The sequence below is a fragment of the Girardinichthys multiradiatus genome, chromosome 3 (assembly GCF_021462225.1).
Source record: "Girardinichthys multiradiatus isolate DD_20200921_A chromosome 3, DD_fGirMul_XY1, whole genome shotgun sequence".
NCBI classification, from domain to species: Eukaryota; Metazoa; Chordata; class Actinopteri; order Cyprinodontiformes; family Goodeidae; genus Girardinichthys; species Girardinichthys multiradiatus.
The window spans coordinates 39385272-39409673 of NC_061796.1; the positions used below are offsets into that span (position 1 = coordinate 39385272).

A 24402-nucleotide genomic window follows, 5' to 3' on the forward strand; every position below is an offset into this window, starting at 1 on the left:
CGAGTTTAAAATTCATCCTTTCCAAACAGCAGTGGTTTAAAGATTGCTGGGAAATGATTTACTTTTCTGGACTATGGGCAGCAGCATTTTGGATGAGCTACGACTGCCTCATTTATTTTTATTGACACCTGTAAAGAAAGCTTCTGCAAAGAAAATATGTGCAGCAGTTGTTTTCTGCACTGTTTGGACAGAGATTCCTTTTATTGTTTTTTTTTATTTTTTTTTTATCGTTTTTTAGAAATAAAGACATCATTTAGTTTATAGTTCATCTCTATTAGTCTGAGTCCATCAGTAGACCAATGTTTCTGGCGTCATATTGTAATAACACACTCACTGGGTAAAAAAAAAAAAAAAAAAAACCAACCTGAATCGCAGAACTTCAGCACTGGAGAGCATATAACAACGGCTGGAAAACGCGTCTCCTTCAAGTTTAGCCAGGGTAGAAAAATATTTGTTTAAAAAAATGCAAAAGAACAAACAAAAAAACAAAAAAAACAACTCCAGGGTCCTCTCTTCAGTTGGACCCGCTCTTCGTGAGCATGACAGCGGGAGGTTGTGCTAAAGGAATCAGTCTTGAACCAGACGCTTTCTCCGGCTCTTCTTGGCAGCGCGGCGGATAAACAACAACAACAACCCGGTGTCTGCGTGCCACTGCGAGGGACGACGAGGTCGAGATGGACCGCGATAAGCGAACATTGGTGAGCGGTTATGTCTCTCTGTGTGAGTGTGGAGCCCTGACGTTAGCTAATTCCGTCCAGCTGGAGGAAACAAACAGCAGAAACGGAGAGCTGTAAAACCGGCGACATTTAGCTTAAAGTGGAGCGGGTTAGCCGCCTCCAACCACGGCTACACTGGTTACAAGTAAAGAGGCGACTTCGGCTCTAGTTCGCTCCGCAACATCCACACCGCCGCCGAGCAGTCCGGATAGCAGCCGATGAACCTTCGATGTGGACAAATACGAGAGCAGCCCGGTAGTGATAGTAGGAGGCGTCCTGTCTGTCAGATGGGGATTGGCGTCCGGACGGAGCTCCTCTTCTGTTTCTCTTTCGTTCTTTCTTTCTGTCTCTGCCCCTCTCACTCCGTCTCTCCCTCTCTGTCCCCATTAAATTATTAGTTGTATTGACTCATCACTCCCCCCTCACTGCTCTGCTCTCCTCGCTGCTGGTGCTGCCTGCCTGCCTGCCTGCCTGCCTGCCTGCGATTTCCCCCTTTTTTCTCCTCCTCATTTCCAGCAGCGTGGCGGAGAGAGGGGGAAATATATTTATGTGTCATTATTTGGAGGCGAGAAACATTACAAAGCATTAAGCAGAGCCAGGCCGAGGTAATTGCGAACTAAGCGGCCGCTTATTGACCACCCGAAGGCCAGAGGGGGGCACCCAAGAGCGCTTGAATTCTTACGCAAATGATATACCTTAAAGGGATAGTTCAGATTTTTTTAAGTGAGAGTTTCTTAAAAGGTTTTACAGTTCAAAGTTCATTTATCTCATTAATTTAATTCAAAAACTGAAACATTTTCTTTACACACAGTGATATATGTCAATACTTTATTTGTGTTTATTTTGATTATTATGGCTTGCAGCTTATTCAGTTTCTAAGAAAATTATAATATTGAACAAAACTAATAAAAATTACTATTAATGCAAAAATGTTTTCTTATTGCCATGTTATGTCCTACACAATGATGGGGATGTACTGTACATGCACTCAATACTTGGTCAGAGCTATTTCTGCATGAATTACTGCATCATTGCAGCATGGCATGAAAGCGATCAGCATGTAGTGACGCTGAGGCGTTAAAGAAGCCCAGGTTGCTTTAATAGTGGCCGTCATCTCATCTGCATTGTACGGTGTGCTTGTGCTGTCTTTCATCTTCATCTTGACAGTACCCCATAGATTCTATGTGGGGGTTTAGTGGACAGTCGAGTACTGTAATACGATGGTCATTAAAGCAGCTTTTGGTACTTTTGACAGTGTGGGCAGATGCTAGATCCTGCTGGAAAATGAAACCAACATCTCCATAAAGCTTGTCAGTAGAAGAAAAACTGACTTTGGGCCACTTATCCCAGGTAAGATGCTTCTGATGTTGTATCTGATTCAGGAGTGGCTTAACACAATGAATGTCACAGTTGTAGCCCATGTCCGAAATCCATCAGTGTTGTGGCTCTTGAAGCACTGACTCTAGCAGCAGTCCAAAGTCAGATGATTCTTTGATGGGCTTTGCTTCACAATACTCTCAAAGCTTCCCTGTTGCATATATTTTTCTATCATAGTTTTTCTGTTTACTAAACTTTCCATAAATATGCTTGAATTACCTTTTGTGGCTTACTGACGTTGTCCGTTACTGTTGTTTGGGTCTTATTATTGTGTAATCCATACTAAAACATCTCAGCACTTCAATAATTCAGTTTTTATTGGTCCTATGTAATATTACACTCTTCTTAGAATTGAACTTTGGTTTGTCATTAGCTGTAAATCAAGTCTATATAGTACACTTAACTTTATGAATTTAAAAGCTGAAATAAACCTTTCTAATTGTTATTATCTCTACTGCAGCAGATAACTTTCTTTGCTAAGCATAAATCTTTATTGGTGTAGCCCAGAGGTTGAAGATACTAGACCAAAAGACCAAAGCGTGTGTTCAAGAATCTGAAAACAACTTTAATCACAAAACAGTTTGTGAGAACTTGCTTCATTGGCCTTTAAACTGCCGCCACATTTGCATTTGGTGGTTATTTACAAAGAAGCTGATGATAATTTATACATGAGGTAGGAGGCAGTGTGCCTAGAACGATCTCCCTATGTGATACACATACTCAGAATAAAAGATGTATAAGATTCCCTGTCATAGTCTGATATAAAGGTAAAGCTGTGTAAAAAGTAAAGAGAATAATTTCATTAAATGTGATTTTATTGCTTTTTAAACTGCTATACTTTTCTAATAGGACGTCACTCTGACTGTAAATGCTTTACATGTTACATTCTGAGTGGATCTTTCACACAGGAAGATTACTGGAGGCACACCACCTCCAACCTCCATTTCCTGTGTACATAAGTATTGGTTTCTCTATGAACAGCCAACCAATGCACACTTGAAAGAGTTTAATAGTTCCTAAAATAGCGTTCACATAAACTGCTTTGGTCAGACGTGTGGGCTGATATGATGTTCTCATGACATTATAACCTAAAAATACCACATTTCATGCTATTTGTATATAAAACTGAAATGTAGAACATGATCTAACTGATTTTATTCAAAACAGTTAGGTAACAGTTATTCTTAGTGCTGTTAAAATAATAAAATTGATTAATGCAGCTTTAATATTGTTATCTGTATCATCCATTCTATTTGGGATTCCTTTACATAGTATTAAGCAAAAATATTGAACAGAAACCCAGTAAATGTAGTAGTAAATTAAGTTCTTAATGTGCAGAATATTAAAGTGTCTTGCTTTTTATGGAGTTTTTCCAGTGTAACAAGCTGATAATCTTTGTTTGATTAGTCAGGCTATCTGCTCAGGTAGCCAGCCTGCAGCCCACTGATTAACCATCACGCTGTCAGTAGCTAATAAGAGTAATGGGGGATATGTGTCTATGTTTTCATTACTGGAAATGTTAGCCACATTTGTCGTTTTTGTAAGCTGGGAAAAGTGTAGTTCTTTTTATTTTCACACAGCTGACTTGCGGTGTTTAGCACCAAGTGGAGGTGGAGCGGCATTGCCGCAATGTGTGCTTCATTCAGCTGATCACTCCTGCACTTTCACCGCCATTTCATTACAAGGACTTTCAACAATATGAATGACATAAAAGAAGATATTGGTGATTCTCAAACCTTTTAAAACATTGGTAAGTCTTGGTACTGTTAACCCACCCATTCCTAGTAAGAAGTAGTAGTTAGTACGGGTTGCAATATTGTTACTACAGAATTTACTTTTTTTGTGTATTTATTTTAAAAAGACAGCTTACAGTGACAATTGTATAAACAAGTTAAATGTAAATGTACCCAAGATAGCCAAAAGGGTAATTTTCATCTATAGTCACTGTGCCTGATGTGAATATGGAGCCATTATTCTAAATTATAATCACAATTTTATCACAGTTTTAAAAAAAAAGCTGATGCATCTCTGCAAGAGCATTAGACTGCAATGGACAAAATGCTGTTTACTATGATATATTTGCTCTTAAACATCGTCAATTCCTTCGAAAGCTGCACAATCAGATATTGACTCTTAGTGGTAAGTATTAAATGAATGAGTGTGTTAATTATAAATTAAGCATGTGGCAAACCCAGTTTTTTCAAGAATGTTGCTGTGGTTAAACTTGCACTGCACATGTGACTGTACATACGTGAGCTGACGTTTGAGATTGCATTTGAGTCATACCTGAAGAAATTTTAACTACGGCGGTTACTTAGTGTCGTTTATCCAGCAAATTCTTATTCCCGGTAATAAGGCCACATCCTGAGCACCATCACGTTTTTTATTCTCTACAATAATTTTCTCTCTTATCTGTGCAGTCAGTGCCAGAGGAAAAATGTCAAAGGTGAAAACATGAACTGTTTTCTTTCTGATGCAATGGCGCGTCAGTTTTCAACTGCTACTCTGCTAAGGTTAGCTAGGCTGCATTGCTAATGCTATTATATAAACAGAAATTGGAGATTCAATTTTAGTTTTATTTTTTTCCCTTCATAACAGAACTGTTAATAACATTTTGTTAAAATATTCGCTTATAAATAGAGAGTTCTTACATTGCTGCTACTGCTTTATTTTCTGAGGGTACAATTTCTGTTACGTTAATGATTGTACTTACGCACTGAAATCTTCATAGTTTTATAGTTATGTTTACAGAGTTACAGGGGTTGGACAATGAAACTGAAACACCTGTCATTTTAGTGTGGGAGGTTTCATGGCTAAATTGGACCAGCCTGGTAGCCAGTCATCATTGATTGCACATTGCACCAGTAAGAGCAGAGTGTGAAGGTTCAACTAGCAGGGTAAGAGCACAGTTTTGCTCAAAATATTGAAATGCACACAACATTATGGGTGGCATACCAGAGTTCAAAAGAGGACAAATTGTTGGTGCACGTCTTGCTGGCGCATCTGTGACCAAGACAGCAAGTCTTTGTGATGTATCAAGAGCCACAGTATCCAGGGTAATATCAGCATACCACCAAGAAGGACGAACCACATCCAACAGGATTAACTGTGGACGCAAGAGGAAGCTGTCTGAAAGGGATGTTTGGGTGCTAACCCGGATTGTATCCAAAAAACATAAAACCACGGGTGGCGTACCACCCAGACTGTTGCATGCCCAGAGTGAAGCATGGGGGTGGATCAGTGATGGTTTGGGCTACCATATCATGGCATTCCCTTGGCTCAATACTTGTGCTAGATGGGCGTGTCACTGCCAAGGACTACTGAACCATTCTTGAGGACCATGTGCATCCAATGGTTCAAGCATTGTATTCTGAAGGCGGTGCCGTGTATCAGGATGACAATGCACCAATACACACAGCAAGACTGGTGAAAGATTGGTTTGATGAACATGAAAGTGAAGTTGAACATCTCCCATGGCCTGCACAGTCACCAGGTTTAAATATTATTGAGCCACTTTGGGGTGTTTTGGAGGAGCGAGTCAGGAAACGTTTTCCTCCACCAGTATCACGTAGTGACCTGGCCACTATCCTGCAAGAAGAATGGCTTAAAATCCCTCTGACCACTGTGCAGGACTTGTATATGTCATTCCCAAGACAAATTGACGCTGTATGGCTGCAAAAGGAGGCCCTACACCATACTAATAAATCATTGTGGTCTAAAACCAGGTGTTTCAGTTTAATTGTCCAACCCCTGTCATTGTACTAATCTAATAATGTCTACAGCTTGTGTCAATGCTTGCTAGGGGTTCCACGGACATGCTTTCAAATAAACCTCAATCAGTAATTCACTTATTTTGTAGTAGCTCTTGAGCACAAGTTAAACTTTTCACTGTTTTCCTGACTCTACTAAGCCTGCACTGAAGCATCGTACAGAACTGCTAGACCAAATTAATTATTCTGAGGATTAACCTTATGCCACTCACTTTTATTCTCCATGTAAGTGCTATTCATTTGATAAATAATGCGAATTAAAACAAAACGTTTACAGTGCAAAACACATTCTATCACACAGTCTATTTAAGGAAATCATTGTTAGCTTACTGGTCATCTATACAACCTTTTTTGTTAAAAGAACAATGTGAAACCAATTAAGCATGGTGGTCCTGTGGTGGTTCCAAATTCAAATGTTCTCTCGACCCTGATATAGCCTCTCGCCGGCCCTGGAAGAAAGTCAATGTGTATGTGAGAGAAAGAGACCAATAACCCTCCTTCGATTTGAACATATTTCTCTGTATTTAGATACAAAAAGTCCAGGCGGAGACAAGCAAAAGTGGAGAAAGTTTCACAAACAACCATGCATTCCTGCACACACACATGTCCAACACTGGTGCGATTTCAGACTGTGCAGACAGGAATTTTTTTCGGCTTGATTAGAGTGGGGCGGTCCTGCATTTATTAGTGTGCTGCACACACACACAAACACACACAGACTCCAAATACCTCAATCTGTTAATACTGTGTTATTTTTGTGCTTGTTTTTCATTGAAAAAACTATTTTCTTCTTTATTTTTTTTCACCTGCGATTATTGTACAAATATAAGAATTATTTGACTTCAGATATTTAACTAATCAATAGGAGACAAACACCAAGGAAAAAGAGCCAAATAAAGAGATGCTTCACTTTAAAACTGGCAAACATATTTTTATTTTGCACGTGTCCAATTATACATTGTTTTCTAGCAAAAGGTCAGCTTAAAAACATGACAAAATGCTTTTTAAAAATAAATATATAAAAAAGCAACAAACACTTAATCTGGTATTTATATATATATTACATTAGTAAATTAATGTTGTATTTCAACTGATGAGCGTCTATGATGTGTTATATCAGTTTTTTTTCCCTTCAGTTTGTGAACGGTCTGTTTATAAGTGAAGCAAATATTAAAAGCTAAATGATTTCTCAATCTTCATGCATCATAAATACCAAAATTATAGTCATGTTGTTTAAAGTAGATGCAGGGATATACTAAACTTTATTGCCTTGTTCAACCCTCCGTTACTCCATTAAAAGCAAGGGAATAAACTTTCTTTCATACAAACAATAATATGAATAGTTGAAACATTTTCCATTTCAAACGCTGGGTCCTTGCACAGTTGTGACTCCGCTGTCACCTCACGAACTTTAACCTGTACTCTCCATTATGTCACAGCAGATTATCCCAAAACATAAGGCAGGATAATCTCTGTTGGTTTTGTCAACAAAAGTCTAAACTGTCAAACTTTTGAAGGGAGAGAAGGACAAAATGTTCAGAAAGCAGCTGGACATTGATGTTATTTTTGCTATTATTTCAGAAGCCTCAGAAGAGATAATCTGTCGAAACAGACGACAGAAACACCGATATGCTGTTTGTATATAATTATAGGGTGGGCTTAAAATAACAGATTACTGTGGGATTATTAATAAAAGCCATAATGCTGAAGATGTGCAGGTACAGGTGAGGGTGGAAAAATCTCCAAAATACTGTTTTTATGATATTATACAAACATGTAAACTATGTTAAATAGTGCACTTTCCTTCCTAATTGCTGCAACAAATGAGAGGTAAGAACCCGCTTCTGTCCAGGTCTCATAAGAACAAAAACAGGAAACCAACAGAAAACAGGAAGCCTGATCATCTATTATAATGGCAGAAGCAGAGGCTTTGAGGCGACCTCGCGGGTCAGGCTCGTGTGAGCCGCTTCGCGCACGAGTAAATCTTTACGAGGCACAAAACGAGATTGGGTGGTGAATAAATCGTGTCAGAACAAAGAGGCAGAGGTGTGAAGGTGCTTAAGTCGGCAGAGGAAGGAACGCATCATGAAGAGTTTAAAGAAAGGTGCTCAGTTTTAGAGTTAAGATGCAATCAAGCTCAATTTGAAAGTGGAACAGGTTAAATAACAAGACACAGATAAAGTGATGCTGAGCTGTATCATCAGGCACGTGAAACTAAATAATTGTTCCACCCACCTCTGCTATGAGGCCAAATGTTTGTTCATCTCAAAATACATTTGGGTCCAAAAAAAGAATAAAAGGCAGCAAAAGGCCAAAGCTTATAACGGAAAAACTACAATGTGAAACTCACTTTTTGGACCCACGATGGAACAACGCTGCGGTCGACACCTGGTTCAGTGTGAAGTTTTGAGGGGGTGGCTGAATTTCAAAGGGTCCGACATCTGTGGTTTTCTTTGACAGGAAATGGAAGGAAGAGTTTTTTTGTTGGTTTTAGACCCCCCTGCCAACCAAGATGTCTGCAGCAACGAACCGAGGACACCACACAGATACACCTATCAATTCTTATCTCAACCATGCTCGGGGTTTCAGTATACTGCCAACACTGTAAACTAAACACAGCTGTGGTGTGCAGTGTGGTTACACGGCTGTGCTGTGTCTAAGCAGTGGGCTGTACAACCAAAATCGCCTTGTTTTCAGCATCAGACCAGACCTTTTAATCTGAAAAATGAGTGATTTGAAACCTAAAATACAAAGAAGGCTGAATTTTAAGCCACTTACTTCAAGTTCCTTTCAAAGAGCATTTATTTGCACAGAATGACAAATAGACACTATACTAAAATACAGCGTTTCTGGACCTCAAACAATTCAAAGAGAACAGGTTCAGCTTCACCACAACACAATCTTATTTATCTAACTTTAGCAGAGGTATTGGTGGAATAATCCAGATTTTCAATCAGCTTTTGTGCATCTTGTGATGCTCTCCACCATTACTAATCTGTACCTCATTAATGAGAATGATGTGTACTTGTGTTATAATTCAACAGACCCTTGACTAGAATGGCTGTCACACATATAAAGGTGAACCTTTCACAGAGATCTCTTAATTGTTTTCCAGAGCTTTTTTTGCACAGCTTCCTCCATATCTGCTCTAATTCATCCTGATATGTATTGCCATCACACTGCATCTCCTGCTTTGCGGCACCTTGACTTTCACAGCACTGCTGCAAAACATCATGCATGTTCACATGTTTTTCAAATTTGATGCCAAATTTGATGTCTTTTGCAGGCTGCTCTCAGTACCCGAGCAACAGTGAAAAGCAAGCCATTGTCGACAAATGCTCTTTTTTTCTCTGGCATGACGCAAAACGCTGCAGTCATTTTCCACAGCGATTGTCGGGCGCCATCAGAGAGAGTGCCGATAACCCCTGCCAGGCCTTGGCACCAGCCAACAGGTGCCACCACTGCCAGGCGAGGCTTTGGCACTGAGCGCAGCTCACGGAAACCCTCTGACATCCAGAAGGGCACAGATTTGCACTGAATGCACCGCTGAATCAACACTGCTGATTATCAATTAACATATAGCGGTTTTTGTATCTCACAGAAAAGGCGAGCAAAAATGGGCTTTGAAAGACAGAAAGCCGGTTTTAAAAATACTAGCCTTGTGCTGTCATAATCATGAGCTCAATGCAGATTTAGCTCTCTTTAGGCTGGGTTTTTACAGGCCTCTGGATTCTTCATGCACCCAAGGGGAACTGTGCCTGCAGGATTTTTTACGCCTAATGGCCACATTTGTAAAGACGTCATGAGAAATGACTGAAAGAATATCTAAACCACCTGCAGAGTGTGCATCATCACAGGTAACACTTATCTGTGTATCACATTTGGCCTGCTGGTTTAAAGCCTCGTGTTTACATCTCATTAAGCCTATTTCTTTAAAGAAGAAACCAATAATCAGTGCACAAAGGGGAAGAACATGACTAAGAAAACGTATCACAGTTGGCCCAGTGTCGAGGAGCGTCTTTATTTAGCGCATCACGCGAAGCGGTGCCGGCGCTCGCAGCACGTAGGTGTCTGTGATGTCTTCATGCTCGCCACTTGTGATGCCTCTAATGGGCATTAATACGATTATTTGCCTCCTAATACAAATTAGTCTGAGTAGCAAATACAAACAGCAAGGGGGCTAAGCTCCGCCACTGGTTTTGACTCTGAAGCGTCTACCACAATAATGCAAACATAATGGTGTTATTTATTAGAGGCTGTGGAGGATTTTAATAAATCTGTCGAGGAATGTGTCACTCTGTGAGTGGGTGCGCAGACAAACCTCAGACAGACATTGAAAGCGGAAAAAAAAGGTAAAATAAAACATAACAAGTTGGGGTTTTTTCTCTATTTCTGAGCAAATGTTCAGTTGCAAAATTCAGAAGAAACACAAGAAAAATTATGCAAAGTCCAAATTCTTGCTATATTTGACCATATAATTTTTTTGCATGTGCTGTTTTCTCATAGGTGTTTATAAAACAGCCTAACTGTTGGCCAAAAAAGAAAAAAAAAACACTTTTATTACAACCCTGAAACCTAATAAGTCATTAGACAAGGTGGATGCAGATAGGCTAATAGAATCTTGAAAGAAGCAGATTCTCCGAATTTAGGTCCATGTTTTGGTGTTGGAGGAGGCAGCAAAGACAGAAAAGAAGAACAGGGGGATGTGATGAACTGAGAGTCGGCTCCTGAGTATTTAATTGTCTTATAATCACATGAAGCTGACAGAAATAGAAGCAGAGCAAGCGGTCTCCTCCTCGGGTCAGCTGACATCAAGGCCTAATGCCGGTTGGCCTCTGTCTGCTGTGCTGCACCAACAAACACCAAAACCGTTTGCAAAACCTTGCAAGTAAAACACAACAACCTTCCCGCTGGCTTCTCACACCGCAGCTCTCCACTCTCAAAAGTCACCCCTTTAGGGTGCGCGGCGAGCACTGTACGTGCTGCAACTCCCACGCGTACACGAACATCCGCTCAGCTCCAGCATGCAGGCTGCACCGCCCTTTCTAAAAGCCTGAAAATGGTCCCCCTCTTTGTAAATCAACCTGTGTCTGAACTACTTCTCCCTTCACCGCCCTGTTTATCAGCCGCACTCCTCCTTTATTAGATTACAGAACCAATTAGCCACCAGACAATCAACAAGCATCAGAGGCGGAGCAGTTTCTTTTAAAAAAATGACTTTTCTGCCACTGCAGCCTGGACAGGCTGGCCTTCACATGACCGAATAATTAAACTCTAATTTCTACCTCGTGGATCGCAACAAATAAACAATTAATACAGCTAGACAGACGGGGGTGTTTGTGTGCGTGAGATGGAGGACAAGGAGATGGCTTTGTGAGAGAGGGGTGAAAAAGGTCAACATGTCCCACTGGGTTTTTTTTACAGAGCAATCCTAAGGGAAAGAGTTGCAGGTGATCCAGGAAGTGATGCTGCATGGAAACTGCTCCTAATAAGAGGCTCTTGCTGAAAGATGCGCCTCTTTATCTGCATATTTCTATGTGCAGATTTAATCCCTCGTCAAAGGATAAATCATCCATCCCTTGACGAACAAAACAGTTGTTAAGGCAAAGTGTGTGTGTCAGGCGGAGAGAATACAGTGTGTTGAAATTGTTTCATTGGGGTACGTGGGTGGGTATTAACAACCTGATCTTAGCGGGATGCGCTTTTCTCCAAATCGCTCCTTTTTTTCCTCCTCCAAACAAAGGATTCAGGAAAAACCTACACAGATTGGATAAAGACAAGCACCACAACAAAAGAAAATGTGGTTTTAAAAAAAACTGAAAATATATATATCGATATATATAGATGTATTTATATGGTGGGACGTGTAATGTGATTTGAATCATGAAAACTTGCATGCACACATTCTTTAATTGAAGGAAATATGAAGCAAGCAGGAGGAATGTCACTTTGGAAAAGCGTGACGAAACCGAGATGACGGACTCCGAGCAGGACTCGCCGATCCCATTCTGAGGATGCAGAGACAATGTGAAGCTTTAATCAGCGAGCCAAGGAATCTGGATCAGCGCTATGCAAAACATACCGAAATAAATGCAACCAAACATGTTGCAAAAACACAACCCCCCTTTCTTTGCTAATTGTAATGCTTCCTATAAAAAAGTTTTACATAATGACAAAATGAGCTACAGCCCCTGAGCATGCAGCCAGGGTGGCATGTCTGTAACTGACAGCAGAGGTGGTGGTGTGGGTATCGTTTGTATATTTTGAGCCCAGGAATGCAGCAATCATTATTAACTTGCCAAGCGCCAAGTAATATTTTTTCCTTCTTCACAAACTAGCTGCAACATGTCATGGATGAGGTTTGTGGAAGAAAATCATTGTTATGTTTCTCCTCTATTAGCAGTCTGACAGAGTTGTTTTACAAAACACTGAGGAGCGTGCATGCAGCGAATCCCCAAAGAGCCACATATTTAAAAAAAAAGAAAGATTCGAGACAGGCCTCTTATTTACTGGCGACAGTCTAATAAATACACTTGCTGGCGACTAAAACAGGTATTTACTCCACTCCCTACCGCAGGTATAATTTTACTGTTTGCTGAACTGTTATTTTGCCACAGCGATAATTATCGAGGTGGCAAAGAAGGACGATTAATGGTTTTAGATGAGATATCAGCCTCAGCGCTAAAATCTCTGCAAACACCAGAGAGATGAAGGGTAACATGTTTTGCTGCAGGAATTTCAGGAAAAATCTCAACTCAGGAAAAGATGGTGACTGACATTAATCATTTGTGGATTAATTTGATTTTTTGGGGAAAAATATGAGGCCCTCTTAAAAAAGATGCACCAATCATGTAAAGTGGGATCAGACATTTTTTTAAATATTGAAAAAATCAGTTTTATTCTTCCTACATAAACGATGCATGAAAGCATCCATCATGTTCAGTCTACTAAATAACAACCAGCATCATGTACTTTCATGCATTGTATTTTAGCTTAAGAAAAATCAGATAAAGTTTAGAAACAGATGCTTTGATGCATTCATATAGATAATGTTGCAATACCTTCATTATCTGTTGAATTCAAAACCTCTACTAGGTAACATGGAGCTCATTTTTTCTCTTTAATGTGGTAAAATCCTTAGGAAAAAAAGGACTCATACGATCAGTCAAGTCAAATACTTCAAAAATCTTTTTGCATCAGAGCTAAGAATTTTTTGTCTATGAATGCATCAACTTGCATGCACTTTGAGTTTGACAAAAATCAGATGAATGTTTGGCATATAACATGTTTTATTGCATAATTCCTTCATTTTTACTGCTAGATTCTTACCTCTGTCAGTAAATCTGCAGCATGTTTTTTGTCTTTTTGTATTTTAAAATTCTTAGGAAAAACGTGGAACCAATCGAAGTTGGCAAGTCAGATCTTACAGAAACAAGTATCAGCCTTGAAAACCCATTTTGGGCATCTCTACTTTATAGGAACTGCACCAAAACTGATTTTTTTGTTTTTTGTTTTAACTGCTAAGCATAACAAATACAAACCATAAAAGTAATTAGGTGCCTTTATAGAGGTAGGACTTTTGAATCCAACAGAAAATAAAGAGATTACCACGAATGATGAACTTGTCAGTGATAGAAATGTGCAGGTTTTGCATTGATCACAGTTTTCCTCATTTTTTGGGAGTTGCTAAAAATCAGAATTAACAGGTCAGAACTCAAAGAAAAACAGAAATCAGTATTGGCCTGAAAAACCCTGATTGGTGCATCTCTACTTCTAGGTTTAATTTAAGAACAGAATATGCAGCAAAAGCAAACAAAATAAGAGAAAAACACAACCAATGCTCTATTTTTTTCCTTTACACTAATTGGTCCCTTGTGGTCATGGGACAGACTTTGCTGTCTCCTCTTACGCTCTTTGGAGCTCAGCAACCATCAGATTATTCCCAAAGAACACAGTCCATGCAGCACTGAACCGTTCACAAACACTGATTGGGATTACTGCTGCAGAAATGTCTCTGTGCACATCACAAGCTGACTTCCTGCTCATACACTACTACAGTACAGTGAATGCAGTGTGCTCTGGTTTCGATTAGCCGTAGTGAAAACAAAACCAAACTGGTGAAAAAGGTTATACCTGCAAGTTAAAAGAAGAAAGGTGGAAACCCCATAATTGTTTTCCGAGATCAGTCTGTTAACTATAAATCAGAGACGGGTTATTGTAAGAAAAGAAATGGGATTTCATAAGCTGTGACAGATGTTTCACTCTCTGCCGCTACGTCTTTGTGACCGGGCACTTATGTTCAGCCATCCTCATGTTCTGATTCTTATCATTCCTGCCAAACAAGTTAACAGATTTCGCCAAGTATGTTGGCGTGCCTGCCTGGGGACATGTCTGTGTGAGAAAGATGTGTATTTTTGTGCCACTTTCCTGACCACAAACTGATAAAAAGTGGTTGTAGAGGAGCTCTCTCAAAGCTGAGGAGTAATACTGAGAAGTTCTGCTTCTTGAGGCTTTTCGCTTTTGTCAGAGGACTTTGTTACAAGAAGTGACACATGGCAAGCCTGAGACAGGAAAAGGGCTGTTCATGTCGGTGTGTGTGTGTGAGTCCCTTTTCTCAACGGTACTGACCAGATAAGCCACAGCACCTTGAGCTGCCAGAGATCTGTGAAGATAAAAGGAGAAAAATCACCGGTTCTTTGCCATAACCTGTTTCTCACATGCATAAGAAAGTGCCAAACCTTATCTCACTGTCGCACGATTATTTCAAGAAAATCCCCAACTAATAACCCGATCTAAGCTGATGACACATCTTCTCAGGTCTCAGAGTCATCAGGTCATACCTGCATTTCTGCTGACGTCTATTTATGTTTGATCTTGATTAAGCCAGTGGCCAGGCCACTGCCTGTGTGAAATGTCAGCTATTTTTTTTTCTAAAGGAGCAAAGAGTGAAACCTTTAAAAGGCTGCAGACCACAAAGCAGCCGTGCCCACGCACAACAGAGACGGCAACACATGCTCCCTCAACATCGCTCTGAGTGTTCTCTATCTGTCTTTCAAAAACACACACTCAGCCTGCAAAGTGTTCTGGTTGTTAATTCATCTGCACAGTGACAGAGGAAGAGGCAGCATCTCTGTATCCTCACCCTGACTGGACTGTCTCACACCAAGTCAGGCTGAAAAACAAGGAAAGAGGCCCTTTCACTTTAGCTACTGTGTGATTAAATAAATAAAAAAATTGGAATCAAGCAGCGATTAAGAGAAAGTGTGAGTGCAGACGAAATGAGCCAGGTCCAAGATACAGAATTGACTGTAACTTTAGTTCATTAAGTTGAAAATAAAAGCATTTAAGCTGCATTTGAGCAGCTGTGCTTTTACTTGTTTACTTACTTGGCACCAGATGTTACACATGCACAATCTTTAATATTATTATTATTAGTTAATATTATCTGTGCAATATGCTTAAAGACAATAAAAAAATGTTTGTTAACAGTCTGTTTTTCTTTTTACACGTTTGCTGTTTTTCAACAAAAATTACCAAAAAAAGTCCTAGTTCATTTTACAATTGACCTGATCTGTTTCTATAAAGTCCTATTGGAAAACATAAATAATGAGCATCAGCAGCGTCACTTCTTGTTGTTAAGACCCAATATCATCAGGAGAGATTTTTTTGGATCAGAAAAGAAGATCTGAAACTTTTCTGTCTGAAGCAAAACAAAATATAGAGGAAAAACTGATTTTAGAATAGTTTTTGAAGCAGTGAGAAAACAGGAGGTGACAGGTGTGCAACATTTGCTCAAACCGAGTAAGTTTACCCAACTTTAACAAGTTTTTTGCATATTACAGCGTTATGACTGAGATTAAAAATGAAAACCAACCCTTTAAATGAGCTTTTTTGTGTTTTTTTTGTTCTCTTAAATGTCACTGCATTATCCTGTGTGGACCAATTTAGCACATTTTCTGGGTTTACCCACACTTTTAAAAGTCTCAATCAGACTTTTACCTAAATAAATAAATGATAGAATCATAAAAAACGTCCTTTGTCACTTTTAAATCAATACATTTTGTATTTTGTAAGAAATGGCGATTAAATTGTGTTCTAGGAGGCGCAAAAGTTGATCGTCCTCATTTAAAGGAGACGCATCGTAATTTTTGTAATGATGAGCGTTTAAATGACCCCGATCAGCTGAGGATGGCCATGTGCGGCTGTGTGGGACCGTACCTTTAAAGTCAGCAGCCGCTCGACCTCCTGTTTTCCATCAAAAGTTGAACAGCCTCCCTTTTTCTGCGCTCCACGGCGAGAGATCCAAAAATAGGCGACTGCTCTGTGGGAGGAAAAGCTGCTCTGAAAAGTCAAAAGTCCGACGAATGAGGAGGAGAAAGAGGAAGAGGAGGAGGTGGAGGAGGGGGTGGTCTTGTGGCGACCGCACAGGCGGGGAGAGGTTGAAGTTGAAGGAGCGCACACGGAGCGCAGAAAACGCAAACAACCGTGCGCTGCGGGCAGCGTGGGTGAAGTGGAGAAGAGGAGAGGAGAGAAGAGTGGCGGCATGTGAGCAAGGAGGGCTGCTTTGAGATGAAGGGGTGGCAGGTAAATGAAGCGCCCCTCCCCGTTCGCATGATGCTCAAATCGATGATTTGCCAGCTGCGGCGCGGCTCGTCTCATTGCCCCACTTTGGTATCCGGGGACGCGGAGGGGAGAGAGAGCTGTGCCCGCCAGGAGAACGCACTCATTTACGTTCATTCTCACATTTACACACCAAATGTTTGCATGCCAAGGAGAAGAAGAAGGTTGAAACAATAACAACAACAACAAATAGTAAAAAAAAGAAAGTCGGAGGACTGCGCGCAGCTTGGTGCGGTTTGCTTCCGTTTTGCGCACACCTGAGCGGAACCTTCAGTCATCACCGGCTTGAAGGAGTGCTGCAGGAAAAAGAGCAAAAGTGCGAGCAAATAACTTTTCAATTAGAAACAAAAATATAAAATCATAAAAATTTGCTGTTGCCTGTTTATATCTCATTAATTTCGCCAATTTGAACAAAGCTTTCAGAGGGGAAATATCCCGATTATTATTCTGTTTATTCTGCAGTAAACATTTCTAATGCGTCGTTGCTGAGTTCATCAGCTGTTGCTAATTTTCCTCAAGCAAACGGGGTCGTGCAGAAAAAAATAGAAAATCGAAAAGAAATGAACACTTATACAGCGAAAGGCACAGAATACTTATATATATATATATATATATATATATATATATATATGTATTTCTTTTTATTTTGTTTTTAAAAAGAGCTTTAATCAAAAGGCTCAGAAAACAGATGAGACAGATAATTTATTTTCATTTTAAAAGATTTTCAGAAGTGTAAACCGATTTCGGAAAATAAAACTAATTAAAAGACTTGATTTGTTTCACCCCCCTGTAATTATTCGGGAAATTCTTTCGGAGACTTTCGCAGTGTCGTAAATTAAATTGTCCTTATAGGGAACATCTTAAATTCATTAAGTTGAGTATATTTTTTGTTTCCTAATTCTTATCTATATTTTTTGCACAATAATCGTTTTTCTTTGATTTTAAGACTTTTTTCAAAGGTAAAATCAATGTGTACAAATTAATTTATTCTGCGTTTCCTGTACTTCTATACATCCTCTGTGTTCATCACATATTTAGGGTTCGTGCACACTTTTTTAATTGTGCACGCATTAGAACTTTTATGCACATTCCCGTGTGTGTGTGCGTGCGTGGATTTTTGTTTTATTTTCGTGAAAATGATTGACAGTTTGCATCTGTGCACAGGCCAACTGCTCTGCAATAGCAGGTGTGTAGGAGCCCACAGGTAACGCAGCTGTTTACTTCCAATACAAGCGCGTTTTTAGCACAAACAACACACTGTTCCGTTTTTACATTTACACTTCATTTACACTCGGTGTTAAATATAGAATTAGTGGAGCGGAAATGTTTATAATAAACAGATGTTTTTGGTTTGGACAATACTGAAATATATTTTCTGCTTATCCTTATGCTGAGATTATTTACCAGAGGAGATGCAGAGACTCAGGAGCTTTTATAGTAACTGATTTATACAAATAGTTCTCAGAAAAATTCATTTGTTGTGGTTTTGGGACTCCACAAAAGTTTCACTATGAAGTATGTGCGATCTGCATTAAAAGAAAAGAAAACAAGAAAAAAAGAATCTTATCTCCCTCACACACACTGAATCTCTGTGAATGATTCACACCAGTTTTCTCTCCTGGGAGACTCTAAATGGGAATTGAAAAGTTCCAGTAAAGAGATTCAGATTTGCTTTCTGCGTAATTATAAATTCATGGTAAGTTGGGGATGTTTTCATCGCGGATGACAACAGCTGGTGAGTTTCAATGCAGCCTCTGATTAATGCAACAATTCATTTGGGTGCGAATCTAACTGTCACCACCAGGGGGCCCAGTGAGCCTCATTTTTGCAGCGTAAAAGCAGGGGGCAGCTAATGGTGACCTCCTTCCCTCCTCTCTCTTCAAAGCTCTTTTTAGACTCCAGTTTTCATCTGTTGCCTTCAGGCTGACTGCGTCAACAACTTTTCATTTAAACCCAACAAACCCTGACCTTTAGCTTCCAAACATTGTCAGCTTTATTAGACGTGTGAGATCTTTCCAAATGCAGATTGTTAATGCACATCTCTGTTTCCGAAGCATAAAGAAGGCTCGATTGAGAACTAAAACAAACCTGTGAAGTGTAAACAAATCAAAGCAGACCTTGAGCTGAGACTTTTAATCATCTGCACTTTCTTTGTTCCCACTGTGAAACAATAAACCGCACTTGGAAAATTGCAAGGGTTATACACCCCAGAATTAATCTTTCCAACCCATAACTAAATAGAAAGACACTGCTCTCTCTCCATCAAGTGGGTATATTTTAATTACAGGCTATTGACTACAGAAAGTAATTTGTCTCAGAAAGATGCCCAAGAGCTACAAGACAGACGTCTCGTCTAAATGTGGAATGCTCCGTCGCTGTTTAGTAGATCTGGTTTTGTGGTTTGCCTCTGCAACTTTCTTCTGCAGCTCTTTTATAATTATTCTGCCTTTAAAACTCAACTAGGATTCTTGGGAAGACTGGAACTTGTCTGCAGGTATTAGTCTGGATAAGGACTGGAGTTTCACCTTTTATCTTCCTCCGATCACCTGCTTTTATTCCTGCTTCTCCTTTCAGCACTTGTTTAAATTTAGGTTTCTGTCAATTACAGGTGCATCTCAATAAATTACTATATCATGGAATATTTGTTTTATTAGAAACGCATATATTATACAAATTCATTACACAGAGTGACCTACTTTATGCCTTACAGTTAATTAAAATTCATTTTCTCAAAATTCTCAAATTAAAATATTACATAAGGCCAATAAAAATGTTTTTAAATATAGAAATGCAGGCCTACTGAAAAGCATTTCCATTTATCGATGTCCATGGCCCTCAGCTTGTCTGAATTGTTGGGTCTCATGTACAATACCTCATGGATCCTGTGTGAGGCTAGTTTGCTGCCAATCAAGCACAGTGATACCATGGTCATTTACCAACATATTGATAGTTTTTTTATTGTGGGAATGTACCTGCTGGAAAATGACATCAGCATCTCCATGATGCTTGTCAGCAGAAGGAAGCAAGAAGTACTATTTAATTTCCTGGTTGGTGGCTGCACTGCTTATGTTCTTGATGAAACACAGTGGACCAACATCAGCAGATGACATGACTCTCTAAATCATTAACTGTGGAAAATTCACACTGGAGTTCAAGCAAAGGGATTCTGTGCCTTTCCACACTCCCTCCAGAATCTAGGATCTTCATTTCCAAATTAAATTCAAACTTTACTTTCAGCTAAAAAGAGGACTTTGGACCACTGAGCAACAGTCAAGCCTTTTTCCTCTTTAGCTCATCCATAATGCTTCTGACGTCTGGTTCTGGACTGGCTAACACCTGACAGCCCATGACTTGGATACATCTTGGATACATCTGCATATGGTGACTCATGAATCTCTGACTCCAGCCAGTGTCCACACCTTTAGAGTCTTCCCCACACTCTTTGATGGGCTTGTCATTTCAATTCTTTCAAGGCCGTAGCTATCCCTGTTGCTGGTACATCTTTTCATACCACAGTTTTTCCTTCCGCACAACCTTCTATGACTATGCTTGGGTGCCAGGATTCACACTATGTTAATACCAGCCTCTTTAGCAATGCCCTTAGGTGGCTCACCTTCCTTGTGGAGGGTGTAAGTGATTGTCTGCTGCCACAATTTGCTGCCACCACCATATTAAAACACCAAGACCAAAAATCCTGTGTATGCTCAAGACTAATAATATGCCCTGGAGGGTTTTGCCAATTTCTTGCTCAGACTTCCAGATTCTGGCAGATATTCTAAATCTTAGTGGGTTCTTCATCACTGTGCTGTCAATCAAACATTGATATACAATAAGACTACATTATAGAAAAATTCCCTCTTAAAAAAATTGACTGAAGGCATCAGAGATTACAATAAATCACAATGGAGTTAGAGAATTATGCCATGTGGTTTTGGTTCTTGAATAATAATTACCCCACCCACACCCCACCCACCCCCACTCTTGAAAAGGTGCACGGTTACATTTAGACTAACTGCATTTCATACATCCTGAACACACTAAATTACTTTAATCTGCCTGTCGGGGGAGCAACTTGACAGCAGGTGTCAAAAACCTCTGTTAAAGGTTCTTTTAACTGGCAGCATGCTGCACCAAATCAGGAATAACTAAATGCACTAATATCACAGAGTATTTCCAGTTCTAATGAGAAGTTTCATAATGGACATGAATGCTGGATTAATTTGTAACTCATGATTTTTTTTTTTATCTGTCAATTTTTCAGGGTGAAATAATTATACTACTATTATACTACAGTATACAACTTTTTCTTATCTACATAAGGTGAAAATTAAATACACAGGTTGAAATTTATGCATACACTAGCATTCATATTTGGACAAATGTCTCTTAGCAAGTTGAAAACAAACCCGACTCTTTCTGAGCCATCAGCAAAAGTCTGATATAATTCCTGATGGAAATATCTGACCACGTGTCTTTTCAGAATCAGTAGAGGTTCATTTAAATAGGTTGGTCTCCTGGCACAGACATGACCTTTAATGCACACCCACTAGGTTTCAACATGGTAAAGGTTGGGCTTCAGAAAACCACTAACTTATTCTTATCTTGCCCTATAAGTTCCTTAACCAGCTCCTATGTGTGTCTGGGATCATTGCTCTGCAGGAACACCCAACGTGTCCAAGTTTTAACCATATAACTGCTGACTAGAGTTTAAATTAAAAATTTGAAGGCAGCCCCTTTAAATTATTCCATTAATGTTGTACAGCGCAAAAGTACCATCAGTGGCTAAACAGCCCCACGGCATGATGCTGCCACCACCATGCTAAACAGTTGGGACACTGATCTTAGGTAGGGCCTGCATACTTCTGTCCAATATGGTCTAACAGCTCAACCTTTGTCTTATCTGACCATAAAGCCTTTCTCTAGAGGGTTATGGCTTGTTCATGTGGGCAGCAGCAAATTTCAGAGGAAGGAAATTATTTTGGAGCAGGGACTTTTTGGTCAGCCACCCTTTTCCGGTCGAGTACCATGGCCTCGGACTTGGAGGAGCTGATCCTCATCCCAGCCGCTTCACACTCGGCTGCGAACCGCCACAGCGCATGCTGTAGGTCTTGGCTAGAGGGGGCCAGCAGGACCACGTCATCCGCAAATAGAAGAGATAAAATCCTCTGGTCCCCAAACCAGACCCCATCCGGCCCTTGGCTGCACCTAGAAATCCTGTTCATAAAAGTTATGAACAGGACCGGTGACAAAGGGCAGCCCTGCCTGAGTCCAACATGCACCGGGAACAGGTCCGACTTAGTGCTGGCAATGCGGACCAAACTCCTGCTCCGCTTGTACAGAGACCGGATGGCCCCTAATAAAGGGCCCCCGACTCCATACTCCTGGAGCACCCCCCACAGGGCATCACGAGGGACACAGTCGAATGCCTTTTCTAGGTCCACAAAACACATGTGGACCGGTTGGGCAAACTCCCATGAACCCTCGAGCACCCTGTAGAGGGTATAGAGCTGGTCCAGTGTTTCACGGCCGGGACAAAAACCACACTGCTCCTCCTAAAGCCGAGGTTCGACTAACGGCCGGACTCTCGAGTAAGAGTAAGAGTACGAGTACTTTTTGGACAGCTCCCTCTCCAATCCATGTTGAAGTAAAACTGGTTTCACTGTGGACAATGACACTGGTGCACAGCAGTTTCCATTTCATGGCAAACTTGAGCCTTGGTGCTTTCTGGGCTGTCCCTGAACATTCTAGCTTTTTTTATTTTTTTTATTTAAATGTGACCGATTTGATTGTTTATGCATTTCTGTATGTAAAGTGCATCTGCCTATTTTGTAATGCTCCTTAGGATGACATTTGTTATGAATTGTTACTGTGTAAACAAACTGAATTGAATTAAATTCAGCGTGTGGGTCCTATTTCAAATCGGTGATACATCTGGGTAAGTTGTACTTGCATACAACCATTTGAAGTTATAATCTTGGAAGCCTCAGTTGTTTTGAAATGGCTCCAAAAGACTTTTCAAATTTGTGTTAACCTTCTTAGATCTTCATTGAATTCCTTGGACTTTCCGTTCGTTCTTAGTACTGGACAGTCCAATGAGTGTGGTCATACAAATCAATTTTATGCTAGTAAAAAGAAACTACCAGCTACAGAAAACCTATCAAAAGTTTAGATTAATGTATGTCCAATGCTGTGAAAAAGGTCACTCCAAATTCTTCATTTTGTGTTTTCAATCCATTCAAAGGTGGATAAGTTAGTGTGCTTCTGACAATTGTCCTGATACTTACTCAAAGTGCGCTTTAGTTTAAGGTCACGATCTGTAAGCTGGTTGCTTGGTCAACAGGAGTTTTAGCCTTGAAACTCCAATGTGGAAAAGTTTCTTACTTATAGCTGAATCATAAAGACTGACTCTATTGGAGGAACTTCTTTAGATGTTTTTCTGGGTTCTTTTATGACCTCCTGGATGAGTCGTCAATGCACTGGATGATTTATTTATGACTCTCGCTGTGCGTCAGTGGATGCCCAAAGCATCACGCTTTCCATACTGATAAACATCAGTGGTGTTTTTTCTCATCTGTTCTTAAACGACTTTCGATTTGTTGCTTTTTCAAATGTTTTGCCTATTTAAGTTGTCAGACATGTTATAATTAAGTGATTTCTCGATTCTGTGAGCGTAGCATTAATGGGGCATGGGTATGGCTAGGAAATTCAACTCAATCGCAGTTAATTCATGATGCAACACGTGGTGTTGATGACACTTCCACATAAGGCCAGGTTGTTTTGGATATGTTTTTCACTTAATAAATGAGAACAATATCTGAAAACAACTTTTTTATTCAGGTTATCTTCATCTGATATTAACATTTGCTCCACAATCTGAAATATTTAAGTGAAATGAAAGGCAAATAACAGAACAAATCTGCAAGAGGGCCAATACTTTTGACAGCACCACAGTATGTAGAGCATGTACAATATTTGGGCCTGTATGTAAAACTATGACCCTTTTGGGTTTAAGGAAAATACTTGAACTTGCTCATTCATTTCTTGGTTTAAAATTATTGCAGCTGCATGTTGCATGATTGTTGCAGTTTGGCAGGAAGGACTGTAATAAATCAAATCAAAGCTATAAATTATTATGACATTCATGTACATGATTAGTGTATATAATGTTCTCACCAGAACTGTATACTACCTACTTTAATCTGCTACATTTTTTGCCAGGAGGAAAGTTGAATTCATTCGACTGACATCCATCCCTTCAGGCTGTCACCTGTAGCTTGTGAACATGGCTGGAAGTTGGGGCTCATCCTCCAGCTTGGAGCAATGGGAGCTGCAGCAACGAGCGAGCCTATGTGTTTGACATGCATCTTTGCCGTCACAGCGAGACGCCTCGTCTCCTGGAGAGTTTATTAGCTGTGCTTAATTAAACAAATGTGATTAGACTGATCCAAACTCACACAACTGAGTCCTCAGTAAGGAGAAGCAGAGATGAAGTGGAGTCACGCATGGCTTGGCTTTATTAATAGCTCTTGTTACACATAACACCACTGTGAGCTGCGGAGTTGATGCCTCAGTAATGTGGCCGTTTCAAGTCCACTTCTGAAGTTTGCCAATCACGTCTTTGCACCGACTGCTGAGAAGAGACGAAATTCAGAGAGTCGGGATAACTAATAACAGATTGATTGCTGGTAATTTGGTGAAAACATGTGGGAGGGATTAGCAACGGCTGTCTGCTGCAACCAGGTGGAAGGCAACAGGGAAATTTTCACTCACTTGTAAAACATGAATCACTGACAGACACCAAGAGATGAGAGAGAAACCAAAGTGTCTGCATGTGCAGATATTTCAGGGGTTTTTAACTGTGAGTCATTTCAATTTACCATCAAGTGTAAATTGTTTCTGTCAGGAAATATTATTCTCTA

General features: G+C 40.0%; 1 protein-coding gene and 1 long non-coding RNA gene across 11 annotated transcripts in view; one reads left to right on the top strand and one right to left on the bottom strand.

The window, feature by feature from the left end:
- LOC124865650 (DNA-binding protein SATB1) overlaps window positions 1-16672 on the bottom strand; it is an 87433-nt gene extending 70761 nt beyond the window's left edge. For 2 of the 9 annotated variants that reach the window (XM_047360931.1, XM_047360923.1), the window contains exon 1: window positions 16082-16671. The gene's annotated coding sequence lies outside the window, so the exon portion shown is untranslated. Of the gene's footprint in view, window positions 1-364; window positions 500-14491; window positions 14526-16081 lie in introns of those variants that run through there. The other 7 variants (XM_047360929.1, XM_047360927.1, XM_047360932.1 and 4 more) reach the window with 5 other exon arrangements.
- LOC124865652 lies at window positions 564-23907 on the top strand. 2 transcript variants are annotated; one of them, XR_007037640.1, is made up of 3 exons: window positions 564-698; window positions 1972-2066; window positions 23702-23907. It is a non-coding gene; the product is annotated as an uncharacterized LOC124865652 (long non-coding RNA). The 2 variants fall into 2 exon arrangements; XR_007037641.1 differs by lacking the exon at window positions 23702-23907 and adding an exon at window positions 11782-12227.
- The last annotated feature ends 495 nt before the right edge of the window (window positions 23908-24402 follow it).